This window comes from Bubalus bubalis, chromosome 4, assembly GCF_019923935.1.
Source record: "Bubalus bubalis isolate 160015118507 breed Murrah chromosome 4, NDDB_SH_1, whole genome shotgun sequence".
Lineage (NCBI taxonomy): Eukaryota > Metazoa > Chordata > Mammalia > Artiodactyla > Bovidae > Bubalus > Bubalus bubalis.
In genome coordinates, this window is record NC_059160.1 from 58,441,698 (window position 1) to 58,464,605 (window position 22,908).

The window sequence follows — 22,908 nt, forward strand, 5'->3', positions numbered from 1 at the left end:
TTAACCATAACCGACACTGTGTGTGCTCTAGTCCTGTCTGACTCTTTGAAACCCTGTGGATTGTAGCCCAGCAGGCTCCTCTGTCCATGGGATTCTCCAGGCAAGAACAGGAGTGGATGACCATGCCCTCCTCCAGGGGACCTTCCTAAACCAGGGATTGAACCCAATCTCCCGCGTCTCCTACATTGCAGGCAGATTCTTTACCGCTGAGTCACCAGGGAAGCTCCATAACCAAAACTAATACCATGTAAACGCAGCATGAACAGTCATCATATGCTTGGAAAGGTGGGCTAGGAATCAGGCAAAAACTAAGCATTTTCTTGAAATCTGGGATACAATTCTGCTAATTAACATCAAAAACAGCGACTCTGACATCTTCTGTTTATTAAGCCTTCCCCCCTCATCCTTTTCCTGCAGACGCTTCTCCAGATGGATGTGGAGACAGGCACCTGCTGCAGACCCCGTCCTCCCCTGGGAAACGTGTGTTCGCTGTTTTCATGGCCATTCTATTTTAAGACTTGCTTTTAGGAATGCCAAAAAAGGGACCATGGTGAAGCTAACTTGCTCTGCCCAGCAAGAAGGAGAGGTGACAAGCATTTCTCTAGTCACAGTGGAAACTAACCAGAAATGTTTGCTTTGCTGGCTTTGTTATCATACTTCTTTTCATTTCTTTCACCTACTTGGAGACAGTGGGAGAGAATATTAATGAATCGATACAACAATGAACATGTCCTCTGGAGAGAAAGTGATATACTCTCAATACAGGGCTATCTCTATTATATCAAATAAGCTAATTTACAGTGGTCTACATTTCTCAGTTATGGAGGTTACAAGAGGATAGGCCTTCATGTAATAGCCACATTCCATACAAAATTAATTTCGTTCCTGTGGGTATGTTGTTACGACATTCTATTTAACTTCAGTTAGATTTAAAACACACACACACACACACAACAAGGGCCCTGACTTTTAACTGTGTTTTAGTATATTTCCAACCTGGGTATTATTAAATTAAATCTATGGCTATAAGACTTCTGTTGTTGAGTGAGGAAACTGTCTCATCTTCATATTTCAAAGGCCTAAGACAGCGCTCCTCAAAGCACTGTCTGCACGGGTGCTGGAGCAGGCAGTTTTGTTACTGATCCACAATGAGATAAGCCAGAAACTGCAAGCAAGGATTTGGAAGTGCCTGTAGCCATGTGAGAGTAATTTAATGTTTGCTGAATCTTATAATAAAGAAGTATTTGTGTTTTATATGCCTTTTTTAACTTCATCTTTCCAGTCATTCAGTTTTATCCTATTTTATGAAAGTATTAATCTGCATCAGATTGTAAATTAAGAGGGAAACGCGACTCAGAATGGCAGTGGTGCCTGGTGTGCAGGGTCAGGCAGACCTGCAGGAGAGTCTAGTGCTTCCACCCAGAGCCACGGGGACAAGTTGTTTCAAACCCCTGTGTCTCAACAGTCTTATGTGCAAAATGCACATAATGCTGTTTATATCCCAGGATCTGCAGGAAAAAAACCGAAGACACTGGCTTTGGTGTCTGCCTTCAGTTTCCTCGAGTGTAAAATGAATACAACAATACCATATCACAAAGCCTCTATAAGGATTAGATAACTGGGTAATGTCTGTAACTCAGCACCTACTTGGCATCTACTAAAACCCCAAAATTAGCAGTTATTATTATTGAAAGTTGTTTTTTTTTTTTAAGCATAGTAGGTACTTGATACATACTAGCTATCATCTCTTCTCATTTGTATAGAGGATCTTGTTATGGTTCATGGGCTCAGTCCAAACTTTCGAGTGACCTAGGAGCATTTCAGACTGACCATGCTGCACACAGATGCTCAAAAGAATGATCTGGGGCCTTTGAGAAAACAGTTTGTGGATCTAGCCCATCTAGACAGGCCCCTTCTGTACTCCAGTAGGCGTGTCTCCTCTTGCAGTTTCATCTAAGAATTTCTGGCTGGGCTGTCTCTGCATTATATGGCATGATGCTGGCAGAAGATAATGGACAGAGGTATCATAAGAATACACAGAAGAGCTATTTTAGATAATAAGGAAAAATGTCAAAGGCAGAAAATCCTGTCTCCTCTTTCACAAATTACTAAACACAATGCATCTTTTCATGCCCTTCCAGAAAAATGTTGCCTGAGAAGGCAGTCACAATGGTTGAAAAGAAGGCCATAAAAGCTTCTACCTCACTTTTGAGTTTACAACACACTTTCAGCTGAGGCTTACGACACAAAGCAGTGCCCCCTCCATTGACCAGTTGAAGTTGAGAAATGATTTTCCAGCCATAAGTTCCTTGTGTAGGCATACCTGAAACATGAACCCAGTCCTTCAAATCCTCAAACTTATGCACAGAAAATACAGGTAAAGTAGAGGTACATTAAAACCAATAAAATATTGTAAAGTTAAAAATAAAATAAAATAATAAAAAAAAGAATTTCCAGAAAAAAATAAAATAAAAAAAAATTATCAACATATTCTTGCATATTTTTCAACATTTTTAAGTCTTTTTTGTTTAAATTTTTGAGCCATATACTTTTATGTAAGGAATTAAGTAAGCACTACATTTTAATCTGATGATGGCCACTTGTATAGATGCATAATTATTTTCCTTCACGACTTCATATTCCAACTTTGTATCCTACAATATGACGTGTTTGAATAAAAAAAACAGGGTGCTATTTAAAAAAAAAAGAATATTTCAAGAGCATGTCTCAGAATAATAGTGTGATGTGTGAAAAACTTTAAATCATGAATACAGGCGTAAGTGAAAGAAATACAGTGAATAACCAAGAATGAATATGTGAGTGGATGTATATCTAAAAATAAAGAAGAGTATTAGGAAAAAATGTTCAAAGGATTAATGCTTGTGGTCTAAGGCATCACTAAATACAAAACCCATACACACAAATGGGGGAAAAAAAAAAACCAGAAAAGCAGACAGACATTCCTAAATGGCCCCAGGGCTTAGAGAGAGGCAGCCTTTGAGGATGTCAGACAACCTCCAGGAGAGCCCATGCCAGCACCTCGGGCAGCAGAAGGAACCTTACTCCTTGGCCCACTTAACTGTTTCCACTCTGAGGAGACTTCCAAGAGGCAAAGGAGAGATCACACTGTCAAACAAACTTCTCCAGCTGCTTCCAGGTGCCTGGAATCTCATCAGCTCTGCATCTGATCTTTGATAAGAATTCAGGGACCCTGACAAACACAACAGCTCAAAAGTTCTCAGTCATCTAGACCTTTGTGAGGATACTTTCAGGTCCTTACTTAAAAGGAGGTTTTACCAGTAAAGGCAAGAAGAGAGGCAAACACCGGGCATTCAAAGGGAGTCAGGAGAGAATGCAGCTAGTCAATAAAAGCTGGCAATGCTGAGGGGACATACTGACTTTTCACAACTTGCCTAAGATTAGCCATTATTCTTTGAATAAGGCATTGCTTAGAAAACTGTGTATACAGCGTATGCATGTATCTGCACTGACATGCAATAAAAATCAGTAATACTCTGATCATTGCTTGTATTTATTGACCTCTTACTATCTACCAAGCACTGTGTTTTACACTTATTATTCTGTTTAATCTTCACAGCAACCAAATGGGGGTGGGTATGACTGCTTTCCTCATTTTATAGCTGAAGAAGTAAATTTAGAAACTGTTTTTACAGCTCCTGCTGCTGCTAAGTCACTTCAGTCATGTCCGACTCTGTGCAACCCCATAGACGGCAGCCCACCAGGCTCCCCCGTCCCTGGGATTCTCCAGGCAAGAACACTGGAGTGGGTTGCCATTTCCTTCTCCAATACGTGAAAGTGAATTTGCTCAGCTGTGTCCGACTCTAAGCAACCCCATGGACTGCAACCTACCAGGCTCCTCCTGCTGCTACTGCTGCTAAGTCGCTTCAGTCGTGTCCGACTCTGTGCAACCCCATAGATGGCAGCCCATCAGGCTCCCCCGTCCCTGGGATTCTCCAGGCAAGAACACTGGAGTGGGTTGCCATTTCCTTCTCCAATACGTGAAAGTGAAGTTGCTCAGTCATGTCCGACTCTAAGCAACCCCATGGACTGCAGCCTACCACACTCCTCCAAGTAAGTGGTAAAACAAGAATTCAAACCAGTTAATCTAATTTCAGTTTAACAACTACCTTTGTGCACCAAATCTAAGCTGCAGTGTTTTCATCATGATACACACACACACACACACACACATCAATATTCTAGACCCAGTCCCAGGTGGCACAAAGAACCCACCTGCAAATGCAAGAGATGCAAGAAATGTGGATTCAATCCCTGGGTCCAGAAGATCTCCTGGAGGAGGATGTAGCAACCCACCCAGTATTCTTGCCTGGAGAATCCTATGGACAGAGGAGCCTGGCGAGCTACAGTCCATGGGGTCGCAAAGAGTTGGACATGACTGAAGCAACTTAGCACTCAGTAGCAAAGAAGCCAGAGCCTTCCACCTATTGTGCTCTTAATCTCCTGGTTTAATATACATCAGGTATACAAAAATTGGATTAAGAAGGAAAAGAATGTAGCAGTTTACCTTCAGAAAAGAAAGGAAACAAGGCGAGAAAGAGTGAAAGTGGAAGGACATGAAAGTTTAAGTGTGGAACATCTATCAAAGTAGAAATGGGAAAAAAAGAACTTTCTGTAGCTCTGAAAAATAGGCAATAAAAATGTAACCTTCTGAAGGAATTGCTTTAAGTTCAACAAAATCCTACAGATTTGATGGGGCTTTTTAATAAATTCTGACAATGCTCATCTAAAATCCCTAGGTAGGAAATGTACACAGTGTGGGTAATTATAGTGATTTACAAGTCACCTGCTAAGTCGCTTCAGTCGTGTCCGATTCTTTGTGACCCCATTGACAGCAGCCCACCAGGCTCCCCCGTCCCTGGGATTCTCCAGGCAAGAACACCAGAGTGGGTTGCCATTTCCTTCTCCAACAAGTCACCTATCTATTGCCAATTCATCTGGCTCACAAACTTGTATATCTCTGCTCTCTGCTTTTCAGGCTTGAATAGGACTATCCAGAATATGTGACAGTGTTGGGGGAGGGGTAAGATAGTGCTTGGCACGTAGGAGAAGCTCAATAAATGTGAAGCCCAAGAAAAGTAAATTAAAAGTTTTTCAAATAATAAAGCAATCACAATACATAAAGAATAAAATATTTTAAAATGTAACTGAATGTCTAACCTAAAACTTCAAGTTAAAAATGGACTTGCTCTGGCACCTGTTTGGGGCAGCACCCCACTCCCCAGGCTCTAGAGGCTCTCTTCTCTCCTTTCCACGATTTTTTTAACTTGGCTGAAAAATCTGGACAAGTATATACATATGAATATGCATGTGCACATATGCAAGCTGGTCATGGATCACTGACCTTCATATTTAAACGTGAATTGACTTAAAGGATCTGTTGTCTTTATGTTATGTTAGAAAGAAATGATGCATCCTTCCTCTTAGCTCATTAACAGGGAGCACCCATGGCCCCTAAGAACCACAGTAGCTGAAAGGTAACCGTTTCTTTCCCTCTCTCCTCATCACAACAATTGTGTATTCATACTTAATGCAATTATTTGACCCAAAAACAAAAGAAAGACACTTAACACTCCAGCATGTTGCATTCAACAAATTAGAAAAAGAAACACACACATACAAAAAGATAGAAATGCAAAAAAAAAAAAAATCATTCTTATCCCCCACCCTTCTGTCCCTTGCCTATAGAAGGGATGGCTATCAACCATGACTATACTGGGAAAGGGTTTTGAAAACCTGAAAGCACTAACGAACCAAATGTGAGATATCATGCTATTAGACCACTGGGAGGTCACTTCATCCACTAAAGTACAGTCATCTCAAGTGTCCCAAAGACTCTGGCTATCCTCATGACAACGCTGATTTAGTTAAGCAAAGAAGTACATGATAAGTCTGAAATATTTTGAACTTATTGATCCTAAACCTTTCTTTAGAAAATAAACGAGTGTCAGAGATTCTTCAAGGACCCCAAGGGATATTTATTTATTTATTTATTTTTCCAAGGGATATTTATAAATAGAAAATCTTTGTCAGCTTAAGGTCAAATTGGCTAAAGAATCCGTCTAATGGCTAAAATGGAGGGACCTCACACTTCTGAAAAAATTCCAGATATAGTTATGGCGTGGATATCTATAAGCCTCTAATCATTCATATATATGTATGCATGTGTTTGTAGATATATAAATGAAAAAACATATGTGAAAACATATATTTATCAATTGAATTTTTGCTAACATTTTAAGGGAGAGTTATTTTTCCATGGCAATCTCTGTTAACTTTTGATTGAGTCTGATAAGAAATAGCCATAGGATGGTCATAGAACATAAAACAAAATTTATACCTCACCATAAGAAGGTACAAGTACAGCCTCTAATCCAGTGAAAGAAGAGGTTTGATAAAATTTGTTTAATATATGACATGTGGGCACCATGTGAGGAATATTTTGATTTATTCATAAAGCCTGCTACAGCTGTATCTCAATAATCAGATGTATCTCAGAGCACTAGTCTTCCCAACTTAAATGTATATTACATTTATCCCTCTGAGATGACTCTTACATCGTACCCTTAAGCCTCCTTAATAATATATTCAGTACAAATGCAAAATGATATTATTCATCCCAATTTCACCACTCACAAGGAAATCACCTCCAAGGGGACAATTCCACTGCCTACTGCTGCTCAGGGAGAAGACTAACACCTTTCCTCATGCCTTCTGCTCCCTAAATTCTCCTCTGCAAGGATATCAGAAAAAGGCAACCAACGTGGCAGAGTGACAGGTCAAAGGGTCAGGGATCAGCACAGTGATATGTGTTAGGGTATTTGCTTGATTAAGTGATCTTCATAAAATATTTAAAGAGGTTTATACCTACCACTTAGGAAAGAGGGGTCAAATTAACAGAACACAAAGAAATCAATTCTCAATTTCTTATTTTAATAGAAGCAAACAATAACACGTAAAATGTATAACTTGAGAACCCTCACAAAAACCTATATTTAATGGCAATTTTCTCCCTGCACATTTAGTTTCTGCTAACCCAAGAGTTATTAAAACTACTTGAGATTCTTCCATGACATCTGATTTAGTCAGTGGTAGGAAGTAGCCCAATAACATGCTGAGTAGAAGGAGATACCTATTTGGATTGACAAAATCCACCAGTTAATCCTCAAAAGTGAAATTTCTGTATCCTATAATCAAGAGTCGCTGGGCATTTGATTAAATACCCCAGGCATTTGGTCCCCAACCTACTTTTGTTTCTCCCCCCAACTGGCAAACAAGAGAAATGAGACCAAGAGCTTGAAGAAACAAAGCATGTACTTTAATACAGAAATGCTTTTACCTGCCATGCCTGCTGTGAACGAAATGGGCTGGGCTTTCAACACGTTAGTCAGCTTAACTCTCAGTTGGTGGCACTGGGAAAATGTAGCCACGCAGTCTTACTGCTCTGTTTCTGTTCTTTAACGGCCAACTGGAATACAACAGTGGAGTCAAAGGGAAACAAAAGAGAGATGGATCCAGAAAGAACCCGAAGGATGAGAACAAAGCAAGCAAAGAAAATGGTAATGAGTCAAAGACTGCTCGCCAAAGCTGGCCTCCCAGACTATTTTCACACTGAAGATAATTATGCTTCCATTAATTGCCACTTCCCCCTCAAAAACTGATATTTTATAAACTACAAATTATCTAGTGGAAATTCTTCTTTGCCACATGTTAGGAAAAGTCATAGGATGTACTTAATCCAAAGAGAGAATGGCTGCTATTACATTGCTCAGACATCAATAAGATATATTGTACATATTGTGGGAGAATTTTGTATAAACCTAAAGCATAGTGATGTTAAAAACACTAAGCTTTTTGGGCTACAAAAAAAAAAAAGCCAATGAGATCTTTTTTGATGTATGACAGTATCTGTACTAAATAGAGATGACTAGATATTTGAGAATCTTCACACTGTATCTACGGGCACCTGGAATTTTCCATATATCTGACTCCTCCATCACCTCTCCATCATACTTTGTACTTTTTTTCTTCCCATGCAGAATTTATATTATTATAACAGTAAACACAAGGCTGCCACTTACCATGAAATCTTTAGTTCCTACGTTAATTTTAGAATACTTCAAAGCAAGCATTTCACTGTCTTTGGTTTGATCACATTTAAGAATTCACACATCAAAAGTTAAACTTCATCAAAGGTTAGAGAATAGTTTGCCTTTTCCCCCCAAAAGAATTACCATGTATATAATTTATTTTTGCTTAAATATGCATGATACATTGAGTTATAATTGTCTGAGCTGGAAAGGATGGGAAAACAATAAAAAGAACATAATTTATGCAGAAATAAAATACATTAAACAGCCTAGTTTTAAATCCCTGAAACTGGTCACCATTGAGACAATGCATGTAAAGCTTTATATTATGGCTTTCTGTGTCAAACTGAAATGCAAAATTTTCTTTAGGCTGGGATCAAAATAAATAAAATTAACTTTTATCTCAACTTAATGAGACATGATAAAATCTTACCTCTTATGATGGGACATCTAGAATGTTGCACTTTACACGTTATTCACTAATAATGCAGCAGCAACCTTCTAATAGTCTTTCTTTTAGAACATTGTTTTCTTGGATAACCAGAGTCAGGATATTAACCAAATGATGGAAAGTTAGAATGCAAATCATAAACAATTTTTTGCGGTTGCTATTGCTTCAGCCAATCTGAAAGTTCAAGATCAGAAAAAGAGTGCTAAGAATTTCCCACTGGATATCAAAAAGAAATAAATATTAAGATAATCCTATGCATTACCACAAACTTGCTAGCATTTCATATTTTTAACTTCCTTTTAATCAATTTTTGATCCCACAAAGTATGAAAATCCAAATTCTACCTACCCCCAGATATAGCAAAGCAGTGGTAATTTGGCAGTTTTCTACTTGGAGGCCTGAATTATCTTCCTTGATCATCTACTCTGTTCAAATTCATTATGAAAATGACCAATTTACCACCTCGCTTCACATGAGGAAGACAATACTATAGAATGTAGGTCCCAGGGTAGAACAATCAAATGCTACCTGGGGACAGATGAACAAGCTAGAGCATGTGTGAGTAACTTAAATTGCCCCAATTATTCTTTTACTTATAAAAGGATTTCTATACTCCCCATTATGAGTTCCAAAAACATACGCTTGGAAGCAAGAGCCATGAGCATACATCATGTTCGACTGCCGGAAGCCAACTCACAATATATTGCTTACCTTGTAGAGATGGAGCAGCATAGGGCTCATAATAGGATGAGTGATGCATAAAATGTTCTTCAGCTCACTTCCCCTGGGATTTATGTTTCCAAGCCTAGGAACACCGTCTGCCTGCATGGACGGAACGCTAAGCAATGCAGTCAAACCACCAATGCTTTAGGTATAGTTTTTCAACTTTGTGAAATCTAGAAGAAACCCTAAAATAAGTACACAAACAAGCAAGTGTGTGTCTAAAAATTCTGGCACAGATTAGCAGGAAGAATACACAGTTTAAATTAGGAAGATCAGTAATGGGCACATATTTTTAAGTTTGATTGCGTAAGTAACATGCTTTTTCTTAGAAACTGAAGGAATATTGCCTCCTTGGTTGTAAGTTATAAGAGAGACTGTTTTGTATCGTACAACACAAGTATTACACAAGGAAATCACTGGATCTGAATTATAGATAAGATGTTGGTCAGAAGATCATTTTTTTCCCCAAAGGAATAAAGAAAAGAAGTGAATTTAAGAAAAATATATGGTCCAAATTCTCATTGGATTGCCTCATTTAATTTTTTTGGAAAAAAAAAAAAAAGCTACCAATTTTCTAAAGGCATAGTTTCAAATCAGACTTGTTTCCAGTCTAAATTTAGCCTCCATTCCTTGTGTCATATTTCTTCTGTATGAAAAGGAAAATCAATGCCCTTACTCACCTTTGGAAGAATTTCACTGCCAAGCCTCCATGGTTCTACGGGATTCAATAGTCCGTGGCTCAGTATCGATTTTTCTCTGACACCTGTAGAAACAGCCTCTCCTTCCTTTCTAACAAAATATAGCAACAAAAGTTGTGTAGTTTCTGAATAAATTAAAGAGGCTATTAAGCACAACTTCATCCTGCAAGGAAATGTGGTTTATACTTTCTAAAAAACTCATTAGCTTCGCTTGATTTTTCTGATCCACTTAACTTTTTAAGGATAACATGAACATATAGTTTTAAAACGCAACTCGATTGTTACTTTCTTAAGTATGTTGCAACTAACACATATGTTACAATTAGTACTTATTATTTTAAGAAAATAGACAAATGGTAAAGCCTATCAAACTTCAATTACCAATTTAAAAATACCTCCAAAATCAAAACCTTTTTTTAAATATGAAAAATCACAATCATGCCTTGAAAATCAAAAGTTCTGATAAAACAGAAGACCCTTGCAGGCAGTGGAATAGGGCATATTGAATCCTAGGAGAGAGGGTGGGTTACACTTTAGGGTGTGTTCTTTAGCATTAAGAGAGCTAGGAGAACAGGCAAGAGTCATCAGTTTCCTTGAGAAACATAAATATAAAAAAAAATCTAAAACCTAAGAAGTTATGTTTCCAGCATTCTTCACACACCTGATTTAAACTTCAAAGGTACTTGTTTCACCCTGGGCAGATTTCTTGGGGCTTATCTGAATACACATTTTCCGCAGCCATTCTGCGCCGCTGAGTGGAGTCACTATAAGTTGGCAACCCACTCCGTCACTCGCTCCATGAGGCTGCAAATCTGCAAAATAAAAAATGCAGTGTTAAAAAAATTCCCTTTTCCTTTGCTTTTCCTTATAAAATCCTAGAGAGGAAAACACAAAGCAGGTTGTTTCTCACAATATATGTGACATGTGACATCCTGGTTAAAAGTGACACAGCCATGTTGCTCTGTGACAGGTTTAGTGTTAAGACCTGACAGATATAAACCTGCAAGAACAGCCTCCCTGCCACAGATATTTAAGCTCATGTTAAAACTTTGATTTGATCGTCCCTTGATTAGCTTGCACAACAGAGAGTGCTACTGCCTTCAAGTTCATTAGAAATTATGGTATTCTTCACATTACTGTCAATTTAAGCTCCCGTTTTACTAAAACGTAGGCATTTTAACTGCTCATCAAACCTGTGCACATTTTTGAGTTAAAGAATTAGATCAGTCCAGACTCCAGTTCTCAAAGGAGAAGTTCCATTGTTTATCAGGCCATGTCTACACTGGCTGAGCAAAGCGCTCGGTTCAGAAGGAGAAGCGCCTTTGGCAGCTAGAGTCCACATAGCTGATCCATGGAGGCTCGGGTGGAGGTTCTGCACCTAATTACACAAGTGCAATGAAATTACTAAGCATTTGATGAGAATGACCCATGAAGACAAAAAAGGCATGGCGTGATTGTTATTCTAATTTATTTACATGGTAGTCATTTAGGATGCAATTCAAAGACCCTATAAAAAATAAGAACGCTTACACTTCACAGGTGACAATGAATGTGGATATTAAAATAGTTGATAATTCAACATTTGGTTGAATCCAAGTCATATTCTTCCTAAACAAGACAGTGATGGCATGATTTTAAAATGCAGTACTTTTTCTTAACTGATCTAGATAAAACTTATAGCTCTGACTTTATATCTATTGAGAACAATCTTTCAGAGTTCAACTAATTAAAAAGATTAGTTCAACCTCACAAAAAAATGGGTCAAAATGGTAATTGATATTTTGGAGGAAATATTTACACTCTTCTAACTTGCACTATTAAGATTTAGTAGCAACTGGGATTGCATTCTATTCTGGGGACAGTACTATACCATCAAATCATCTTGAACATGGAGATCCTTTCATTAATTTTTAGAATAAAAAGCGATTTAGCAGAAATGTTTTTCTAACAGCTATGAAATTATAGGCTTCCCCCTCCATCCACCCAAACACACTCCACTCTGTGAAATAATAGATGCAACATTAATCACATTTGGAATTTTGCCAGGATCCCCCCATCGGTGAGCAGGCAGAGTTGGACCAAATTGCCTTGAAGGAATAAAGCCTCTCTCACGCCCACAGATGCCTCAGAGTGTGTTAGGGAGCATCCATTCCAACCCTTTGAAGAAAGGAAGAATGTGTGGGAATGAATCAGAACTGCGCTCTCAGAGCTTCACTGTACAGTGCCCCAAAATAAGTTAGCTATGCTTATGCTATGTAAACCCCAAACTCTAGTTACCCTAATGCAGGTAGAATTATCTCCCCCCCTTTTTTTGCTACTCTTATCTTCAGATTTTTAGGTTTGGGGTTAGTCTCTCCATTTAATAATCATTCGAGTTAGATGCTAAGGTCCCCTTGGCTAGGCGCAAAATCCCACCTCCAGACCGAGTCATGAAAAGACATTTGTTGGCTAACTTATAAACTACCACTCATTCTAAAACCAAAATAAATCTAGGTGATTTAAGAATCACTTTACATAGCCAACTCTATCTAAGATAAATTGAATCTAGTATCTTTTCCCATACAAAAGCCCTAAGAATGTCTAAATATAAAACCACTCTTGGTATTTTTGCCACACCGTGTCTGAGCACCTCATGATGTTGATAGTGTCACCGTGACGATGATGTCATGATGACGGTGGTGACGATGATGTCATGATGACGGTGGTGGTGATGATGATGATGAAATAACAAGCACACTGTGGTACTTCCTGTGTGCCAGACACTGTTCTAAATGCTTTATAGACATGAACTCATTTAATCCCTGTAACAACTCTGTAAGGTAGGTGCTATTGTCTCTCTTTTACAGATAAGGAAACAGAGTCACAGAGGCAGCAAGGAACTCACTCCAGATCACCTGGTCAGCAAATGGTAGGATTTGAAAATGGAAGGATTTGAATCAGGGCAGTCTGGCTTCAGAGTCATGTGACACTGATTTTCCTGTCCTTGCTCGGTCACAGCCACCAAACCAATGTCATTATGTGTAGAGATTCATTTTAAAACGTGGTATGAATGAGCCCCAGGCTCATTTATCCCCTTCTTCCTGGGGCATTTTCGTCTATATGGAGCCAGCATCTCCTTCTGTCAGAATAAGTTCAATGCACCTCAGAGCAAAACTGATTCTCACTGATCATCATTCGGAATACTATTTACTCCTTTAAAACTTAAATTCTGGAAGATGTTCACTGAACATAAAATATATATCAAATCGTAGAAGGAACTGCAAGAATGGAAAATGACTGAATAGGGACTTTCAGTAGAGCAGGTACCTATTGTAGCCTAATGGAGTCAGGCCTCCTGAGGTCAATTCCTAACAGTACTACTTTTCACAAGTTGCATGAATTATTTACTAATATCTCTCGACAACCTAATTTCCTCATCTATAAAATGGGAATAAAAATGGTATTAACACTGAGGGTTATGAGGATTAAATAAACGAATCCCCATAAAACACTTAACCTAGTGCATGGCATGAGCAAGCACTCAAAAAATATATATAGTCTTGTTATTACTACATTTAGTTTGTATAGATTAGACTTGAGCTGCAACTAAGCACTGACTGTCAAAAGTTTTACCATTTCAGTGTAAAAGCATTAATATAGATTTTAGGAAAATTGGTTGTGGTCACAGGCGATTCTTTCAACCCAGGGACAATTTGGTTTTTAAAATTCACCGTGACATAGCTCCACAAATAATTTCATTCCCCTCTATTTGGTGAGAGCACAGACAAATTACAGAATATGAAAAAATCATCAGAGCTTAAAATTTTGTCAGAAACTCACTTCAAGAGCCAGTAGGCTTTTCTATATGGTTAACTTTTAAGTAGCATAAAAGGATGACTTGCTTAATTGTTTGTCTTTTATATCACAATCCATATTTTTGCACAGCATTACTGAAAAGACATTGACACAGACAACAAAGATGCAATTTTAAAACTGCACTGTTCAGCAGCAGGAAAAGTGTCCACACTCCTCACTGGTATTTTCCTTCTCTGCTCCCTTCTTTTCTTTAGATTCTAAAAACTTAGGCTTATGTTTAAGTCCTAACTCTTTCAGGTCAAAAGGGAGACTTAGATATGGCTACTTAGGAACCTAAAATAGAAATTTCCATCGAAGAGAGAGTAATGTAAGCACTAGAAGAAGATGACTTGCAGAATGCCTACTAGCATCGGGCTCTTCTCTAAGAGTTATACAAAGAAAAAGGAACAGATTGGAACCTTTTTTTCTTTCAGTTCTAAAATGGACACGGCCACCAGAGAGAGAGCAAGAAGCCTGGAGGCCTCCAAAGAGAACTACGGAGAAGCTATTTGAGGTAAAGCTCATGCTTTCAGCTGGATATTCCCAGGATGCACTGAATATTCCCAGGATACACTGAATATCCTTTTTTGGTCCAGGGACCATGGGACTTGGGAACCACTTGCCGATCCCCAAGGGGCTGGCAGTGAGCAGTGGGGTGGAGTGGGGGGCACTTGCCTCATTTCCCAGTGCCTCAAACATAGGATAGATACTCTTGGACAATCCTAAGAAGAAGAAAGTATTGATGTAAAAAGCTAGTCAAGAATTAAAATTTCAAATAAAGGGGTCAGAGTGTAGTCTCATCTGGCATAAAAAGACAGAAATAAGAACGGTAAGACAAATACACAAGGTATTCATTTTGATCCTACATGTGCACCTCTGGAAGCTTACCACCATCAACCTTCAGAAGGCTCAGACTTACAAACACACAAACCTTTCATTCTGAAAGGAAGTTTTATCAGTAATCAGTCTCCAGTTCTCCAGATAACGATCATGCATCCCAGAAAGCCATCAGCCTAAAAGATCCTTGAGTCAGGGGCAATTCTAGGATTAGAATTCATGAAGGTAGAAGAAGGTGGCTGAAGTGTTACAGAAGATGTACATTTCCTGATAGCAACTCAATTATTCTGAGGAAAGTGGAAAGTCCTGGAAACAACCGTCTTCTATTGGCAAGATAGGTCAGCAGCCTCAGCTGGGAATTATCGACACAAATGATAGGGGTGTGAAGAGGAGATGCTCTGCTTGGTGTTCTGCAACCAAAAACATGTGGAGAACGAGAGTGATGAGGAGCCAAAGAGCACAGTTTGGTTTCTCACTTGAAATGCTGAGCCATCCGGAGCAAAGAAATGGACTGCCTCAGCAATGCTGTGGGAAGGTTATCCCATGCTCAGGCTTTCTATCTGCGAGCATCATTAAATCAATGGAGTGATGTGCCAGGCACAAAACTATCCTTCACAAATAAAATTCTCATTTTCTTTAGCAGTGTTGTTTTTCCTTATCACTACATATTTAGGTCTCATTTAAGGCTATTTAGGGCCTCCCTGATGGTTCAGATGGTAAAGAATCTTCCTGTAATGCCAGAGACCCCAGTTTGATCCCAGAGTCAGAAAGATCCCCTGGAGAAAGGGAATGGCTACCCACTCCAGTATTCTTGCCTGGAGAATTCCATGGACAGAGGAGCCTGATGAATTACAGTCCATGGGGTCACAAAGAGTCAGACATGATTGAAACAACTAATACTTTCACTTTTCACTAAGGTAACTTAAATCCTTTAACCAGAGTGATTTTTTAAAGGATGTCACTTATTTCTTATCATGTGCAAACATCAACCAATGACATTGATTTCCCAACACCCAAAAGAAAAAAAAAAGAGGAGAAGAGAAAACTCCGATCTGCCGAGTGGTCCTCACTGACCACTCTGTGGACCTGCTGTCATTTCTCATTACCCTTTTTTTTATGATTGCTTACACAGATTAAACCCAGGTGATTTGGTTCTTAGAATGAATGTGAATTAATTCTGATCATAAATTTTAATGAGACAACACATCTCAGATGTTCCAAATATAACACTTAACTTTTTCTGTGGTGAAACTAGAAATTATTTTCTTTGGAAACTTTGGTTGTTTCATCTCTGCTATTTTGACTCAGTGGAATAATTTGCCTATCAGTAAGGTCAGATGAGATAGAACTGGAATCTCAGGTTTCCTGTATCCATTTCCTTACCTCGACTCCACAGTTAAATATTTCTCCTTCCCTTTCATTCACAAGTTTTCACAAAAACTTCTCACAAAATGACAAGCTTTTCACAAAATGACCATGACATCAAGCTTGATCTTGCCATTATGCCTGATTGTTTAAAATTACACTAGTCCTTGAATATTGACAAAATTCCTTTCAATATTTTCTCTGTTGGTTTATTAGGTGGCAGTGTCAGTCTTAAGGAAATGGGGCCTCATTTCTGGGGCCACTTGTTCAATTCTTTGAAACTGACATCATAAACCCCCCTCCCCAATCTTCTCTTCTTTATATCCTCAGTATATTTGATTTGTCAGAAATAATTAGAAATGGCTTAATAAATATGAGACCATGCTCTTTACTTTTCAGAATGAATGAGTGCAGAAAGCTTTGTTATGAGTTTTATTCTAGTTGGAAATTTGCATTCAGCACCAGTCATATCTCATGAATAAGCAGAGGTCCGCCCTAATGTTTCAGATTTCTATTTCTCTGAATTCAGCCCTACCTCCCAAACACTGCTTGTTCCTTATAGATTATTGTTAATGGTGAAGGCACTTCTCCTTCTGAGGTGACCCTCACCTTCTTGTACCACTTTTCATATGAGCAAGTTCAAGGCAGTGACTTTTCTATGTCACTTTTTAATATCAGGGCAGCTTGTTTCAAAGCAGTTTCTGACTAGAATGGAAAAAATAAAACCAGGAGGTGATGATAAAACCTTGAGCTCAGAGCTCTCTCTTATTTCACACTCTGTCCTTAGAATGGGCACTGCCTGTTCTTTTCATCAAAGGCAGAAAATCTGTTTTGTATCCAAGGTAAATGGAGAATGCCCACATCTCCAGTTCCTTTCAAAGCTGACTATTCTCATATATGGTAAAAAGCTATTACAAAGGGTCCCACTTTATCACAGTCTTGGTTGTATTGTTGGATAAATAAAGTCATCTCTCTGCGGAATGCTGCATTCTATGCACCTCTCCAGGTGGATGGAATGCAATCTAATACTGGGGACATTATCCCTTTTCACTGATAATCGGGATTACAACAAGTTTTCTGAATCTCGGATTTGTTGGTTGATATTAACTCCTCTGACAAGCTCTAGGAAAAGAACTCTGCCAGATGGGTTTACAAGTAGAGAGGCCAATGCTGGCTGAAACTCCTGCCACAATTCTGGGAGACCAGTTTCTGAGATGGCTGTGGTTTGATGGAAAAAAATTCTTGACTTGAACAAATGGGATTGGGTTTCCTCTCTACCACTTATTAGCCATGTGGCTTTGAGCAAACCACACATACTCCCTGAGGTTTACTTTATAAAATGCTGGTAATAATACCTCTTGAAGCTTATACAATAAATTGGGCAGTGAATATGTGGCAGAAATATGTGGCAATGAAAGCATTGATTCATAATAAAGCCTCATACAAATACTTGGCATTATTTCTTCTCAAATAACAACTTAGACCTAATGAGCAAATAACGTCATGGACACCAAACAGAAATCTAGGGGACAAATCCACATAAAATAGAATCATGTTTATTCAACACTAGGAATACGGCTTTCTTCTAAAAGATATTACCATTACTAAAATTTAATCTTATGTATATATCATATGTACAGGTGACCAATTTTCAAAAAATGATAATGCAGTAAAATCCTCAAAATGACATACAAGGTAGACATAAATTAATCCTATTTTAATAATTCAGGAGGCATTTCATTGTATTGCACCTAAGGGTCATAATTATGATTATCAGTGACTAATTTACTGGAGAAATGGTAGGAATTGAAATCACTCTGTGATATAACTGAGAATAAATTTTAAGAATTAAGCTATGCTATCCATTTTTATACTGTCATCTGTCTCTATTTCAAAAAAGTAGCATCACTTCAGTAATACTAAGTTACCTGACCTGAGCTTTTTACTGATTTGTGCTCTAAGGCGATGCTAACCACAGCAGAAATGTTCTAACATATCCCCAAGCATGCTGCCCAAGCATAATGACTTCTAGGTGTTCAAGGCAGGAGTTCTACTTCTCTGAATCTGGTGCATCAGGTTTGGAAAGAGCAGCAGGAAGTAACTGCAGAGGTGGGAAGCAAAGAGAAAATAATAAACTCTGTCCTGACTAATGGATGAGACTGTCAAAAAAGATGAAATGAGTTCAAGTTTGAGGAGGACTTTGAAGTTACTGGCATAGAAGAATGTAAGGAAAGTTGTTACTATAATTATTACTATTAATAGTCTCACTCAGTTTACAAAGGATAAGTTATATATAGCTTGAAAGAGAAGAATTTGTTTTTCAAATGATGGTACAGTTTAGTCCTCCATCATACAATTCTTGCTTTCTCAGCTTATCTCTCAGCCAACATGAATGACATGTATAGTCTCTTCTTGTTTTCTCCTGTTTTGGGCATAGTTTGGCACAGTTGGAAGAGATGGGAAGATCTCATAGAGAATAGAGGTGCAAGTGAATTTGGAAATTTTAAAAATAACTGTCTCTGAAGAGTAAGGTATAAAGGGCTTCCCTTGCGGCTTAGCTGGTAAAGAATCTGCCTGCAATGTCGGAGACCTGGGTTTGATGCCTGGGTTGGGAAGATCCATCCCTTGGAGAAGGGAAAGGCTACCCACTCCAGTATTCTGGAGAATTCCATGGACTGTGTAGTCCATGGGGTCGCAAAGAGTCAGACATGACTGAGCGACTTTCACTTTCACTTTCATAAAGGGCTAAAGATGCTCTTTTTCAATATGGCTAAACGCATGGAGCAATTATTGTAGGATGGTAGAATATTCTGAGGCTCGAAATCTGTACTATTAGGACCCCATTGTCACAAAGGGCAGATACATGTCATCATGATCCCTGCTCTGAGCTTGACCATCTGAACTGTCTCCTTGAAATTAATCAATCTGCTTATGTGCATGTGTGTGCAAATGCAGCCATGGGCTCTTACAGTTGTATAATTATAAATGCAAATAGTCACAGAAAAATGTTACAGGACACATTTGGCACAAAGCTATCAACAATCATCCATGAACCAATTAAAAGTAAAACTAGATGAATAAAAGTAGATATTCATTTCCCCACCATGAGAAGGACTATTTTATCTCTTTTAAGTAATTAACACAAGCATCTTTGGAATACTGCTGTAAGCACTTCACAGCACTTATTGTGGGGGTAGGGGAGAAAACTATGAAGTGGTTTTATAATGGGCAGTACTCTCATCAACAAGAATGAGGGATATTCCAGCTAGCATGGAATGATTAATCCAGGGGATCTTCCTGACCCAGGGATCGAACCGGGTCTTTTGCATTGCAGGCAGATTATTTACCGTCTGAGCCACCAGGGGACCTATGTGTATATATATATATATATATATATATATACACACACACACATACACACACACACGTCTTTTATAATTGAGCCTACTACTCCATGGTGGTAACTGAGTTCTGTAGAAGAGCTATTTTTGACTGATGTAAGCATCTTTTCTGGCATTTAGCCATCACAGGAGCTTTCAAAGCTTCACCCAGGACACCATGCCCACGATAACCTGAAATCTAAGGAATCGAAAATAGTGGTAAACCCATCATGCTTGTCAGCCCACGTTCACAGCTAAAAGGGTTTTCCTTCTTGTTTGTAATGGGACGGATTTAAGGCAGTAGAGTAAAAGTTGTACCCTACTTATTATAAACCTATGCATATGTACTCAGCATAGAAAATCCCCACAAGCTTTAGAACACAGGCCCAGGTAGCACACACTGCTTCCCCACTGCCAAGGACACCATTCTTTATCCCATTTTCAGTGCAGCTAAGCTAGGATCCTTTGACAGAACAGAGCACAAAGAACTAAGAGTCTTAAAAACTAGGTCTAATATTTTATCTACAATATGACCAATTTGACTTATGAGTTGGCCCTAATTGTTCATTTGTTTGAAAATATACCTTTACCATGAACCAGGCACTTTGAGATCAGAAGATGAATTATCCCCTATTCACTCTCCTCAAGAAACTTAAAACTGTACAAGCAGTAACTTCAAATATAGTAAAGATCTTAAAAATCCATCTTTTCTAACCTTTGAAGAATTCATGTGTGTGTCTTTAATATAACCTAAAATCTTATTCATTGTAGGAGTGAGCATTATTTAATATTTATGTCCACACTTTGAAAATCAAAATAAAAGAGCTACTAACAGAGGCAGGGAGTTAAGCAGGAAGTTTGTAAACTAGGACCATTGGGCCAAATCCAGCTTGCCCTCTGTTTGTGTAAAGTTTCACTGGAAGGCAGTCATGCTCATCTATTTATGTGTTATCTGTGGCTGCTTTTGCACTACAACAGAAGTGGTGAATAACTAGAACAAAGAATAAGTTAAGTAAAATTGGACCATGTGCTTATAAAATAGAATGTACCTATTTGTCTATTTTCCACTTTGGGGTGTGTGTCTGTTTATTTTTTGGCTACATTGAGCATGCAGGCAGGATCTTAGTTCCCTGACTAGGGTTCAAACCTGTTTCCCCTGCACCGGGAGCAGAGAGTCTTAACCACTGGACTGACAGGGAAGTCTTTGGTGTGTTCTTTTTGGGAATCTATTTCTGTAGGATATTCGTAAGAGTAAATTCTTAAGGAATGTGTGCTCCTCTCTGATACTAGGAAGAACAAAAAAGTACAGTGAGTAAGTAGCATTGTAAAACATAGGTAGAGAGAATACAAATTAACATTGGAGTGACTTTACAAGCAAAGCTTTTAAATCTCAACTTTGCCACTTCATTCACTCCCATATGGGCCAGGTGCTAAAGTTCGGGTATCTGTAGTGGGGAGTAGGAAGAAAGGCTGGAGTTGAATAATTAGGACAATAATGGATCTTATTTAACCAGTCTTTAGACATGTTTATGATGCTTTGAGAACTGCCCCAATTCCTGAATGTCCCAACTTTATCCTGAAAAGAATCTGGCAAAAAAAAAAAATTGCTTAAGATAAATTTTTGCAAAACATTTGCATGGATGGAGCTACATAGCTAACTGCCAAAGATGCTCCAATTTAATTATGCCCCGCAAGTTGGCTGGGCTTGTCTGGCATTTCATTAACAAAAAATAAACCTCACTCTTCTCCCTGAGAAAATAACATTTGTCATATTTTGGGGGACAGCAAAGCACAGTGTGCTACTTATTGGTACTATATATATATATATATATATATATATATATATATATATATATATATATCTCTCTGAAATGTGGATAAATACACCTTTAAAATACTTTCTCTGACATCGTAACTGACTCTTGCGACTCTTCTAAATGAATTGTGGTATTCTGTGCAAGTCAATAACTTAGTCTTTTTTAAATTTCAGCTTTTCTGGGGGAGTAAAACATAAGTAAGGTATGGATGCTGGGAGAGAGGTTAAAGATACTTGTATATTTGTGACTCAGGTACTGTTCAGAAGGAAAAGTAAAATTAAATTAAAATCACAACACATATAAAAAGATATATATACACACATATATATTTAAATGTTCACCTTCCTGACTCAGTTGTCAGCAGTGGGACCAACTGTTTCTGTACTGAATTCTTATCAAAGAACATCTGAATTTAGTTGAAGGAAGGAAGTAACTAACAGGTTGTTCACAGCTACTGGTGGACTGTACAGCTCACAAAAATACAAATTAGAAAATCAGAGTTAATTCAATGACTGGCATATGCACAGGGTACTGATAAGAACAGACAGGTGGAGGGTGACAAGACATGTAAAGAAAAGATTGTTGGAGGAGGTAACACACTTACTTGTGTTGATGGAAGGAAGATTAGGAGGGGCGAGGGAAGAGGAGTGAGAAGTGACTAAGAGACCAAGGAGTCTGTAAAAGCAAAGCAATGATGTGGTTTATATGTAGAATTTGCAGCTATTGTGTGCTGCTTGAGAGCAAAGTTTAAAACAGGAAATCGTTAGAGATAAGACTTTCAAGAGGCAGGAAATAGCACATTTAGGAATAGAATTTAAGATGCGACTATTTGGGGCTTTATCCAGCATGGCAGGAAAACACGGGAGGGTTTTAAACTTGCAAGTGGCAGGTTGACTTTGGGTTGTATGGATATGAGGGTGCCAAGGCTGGTGGAAGAAAAGTCATTAAATAGCACAGATGCCCAAGCAAGAGATAAACCACAGCAAGTGGCAGCGGGTCTGGCCTGCAACAGTGGTAGTAAGGATGGTCAGTACAGTCAGATTTAAGCAGTATTTAGAATGGAAGATTAGCAGGTCCTGGTAATGGGTTTGATTTGAAAAGCAACAGAGATGGGAAATGAGAAGCCAAAAATGACTCTGGGGTCTGTAGTTTTGGGTGAATGAGTAGGCAGAAGTCTTGTGGAAACAAGACTATGCAGAGACCACAAATGGAAAAATCAGGTTACAGGAACAATGAGGAGGTTTGTTTACACATGTTTGTTTGGAGGGCTCCCAATGGACAGGGCAGACAGTTGGATATTCAAGTATGAATTGCAGTAAGGAAATTCAAATTACATTTAAAATTTCTGAGTAACTGTAAATCACAGGCAGTAAATAAGAGTATAAAAGGAAAGTGTGGTGGGTGAGAAAAGTAATGGGCTAAGGATGAACTTTGGGGAAGAAAAAGAAGAGAAGGCCATGAAAGAGACAGAGAAGGAACAATAAGATGATCTGGTGGGAATGGCACCATGGAAGCCAGAATATTAGGGAACTTTGAGGAGGAAAGAATGATCAATGCACCAGAAATTCAGAGCTTCATGAAAGATCTCAAAACCCACTGGATGTAGCGATCCAAGAATCGTTAGCTCCATTGTGAAGTTAAAGCAGGTATTAGATGCTGGGAACTGTAAAGTGG

At 38.5% G+C, this 22,908-nt stretch overlaps 1 long non-coding RNA gene across 3 annotated transcripts in view; it reads right to left on the reverse strand.

The window, feature by feature from the left end:
* LOC102390919 overlaps positions 1–22,908 on the reverse strand; it is a 108,919-nt gene that overhangs the window by 64,110 nt on the left and 21,901 nt on the right. For all 3 annotated transcript variants that reach the window (XR_006550481.1, XR_006550482.1, XR_006550480.1), the window contains 5 exons: positions 10,663–10,813; positions 9,984–10,092; positions 9,292–9,402; positions 8,563–8,754; positions 7,379–7,507 (listed from right to left, as the gene is read on the reverse strand). This is a non-coding gene — a long non-coding RNA (uncharacterized LOC102390919). The remainder of the gene's footprint in view (positions 1–7,378; positions 7,508–8,562; positions 8,755–9,291; positions 9,403–9,983; positions 10,093–10,662; positions 10,814–22,908) is intronic.